This window comes from Panthera uncia, chromosome C2 (genome assembly GCF_023721935.1).
Source record: "Panthera uncia isolate 11264 chromosome C2, Puncia_PCG_1.0, whole genome shotgun sequence".
Taxonomy (NCBI): domain Eukaryota; kingdom Metazoa; phylum Chordata; class Mammalia; order Carnivora; family Felidae; genus Panthera; species Panthera uncia.
Window position 1 is genome coordinate 27,908,510 of NC_064810.1, and position 830 is coordinate 27,909,339.

The following is an 830-nucleotide window of genomic DNA, read 5'->3' on the forward strand; positions in this document are numbered from 1 at the left end:
CCTCATTTGCAGAGTTTTTTTTTTTTTTAATCATGTATGAGCATTGGATTTTGTCAAATACCTTTTTTCTGCATCTAATCAGATGATTGCATGCTTTTTCTCTCATTTTAATCAACCTTACATTCCTGGATGAATTATCCTTGGTTAGTCTGTATGTCCTTAATTTGATTTGCTTATATTCAGGATTTTTCTGGGACTGGAATTCTTTTTGTGGGAAGATTTTAAATTATAAACTCTGTTCCTATAAATGACATAAGTATACTCAATTTATTATTTCTTTTTGAGTCAGTTTTGGTAATTTGTGTCTTTCAAATAATTTTCTTATTTGTGTTGTCAAATTTATTGGGATAAGATTGTTCATAATATTCCCTTATAATAACCTCTTAACATCAGTCGCTTTTGCAGTGATATTCTTTTCTTTATTTTTCTTGATTATTGGCCTAGCTACATGTATTAAATTGATCTTTTCAAGCCTCTGTTTTTATTGATTTTCCCAATTCTTGGTCCATTTTTTGTGTTACTAATTTTTGCTCTTTTATTCTTTCCTCTTTCTATCTCTTTGGTTTTACTTTTCTTTACTAGCTTCTTAAGACAGAAGCTCTGATCATGGATATTAATATTTCTTCTTTTCTTATAAAAGCTTTTAAAGCTATAGATTTCCTTCTAAGCACTGCTTTAGCTGCAACTAAGATTTTGATAAGTTATACTTTCATTTTTTTTTTCAAATATTTTCTAAATTCCTTTGTGAGCTTTTCTTTGACCTATGGCTTATTTATTTTTATTTTATTTTATTTTATTTTATTTTATTTTATTTTATTTTATTTTATTTT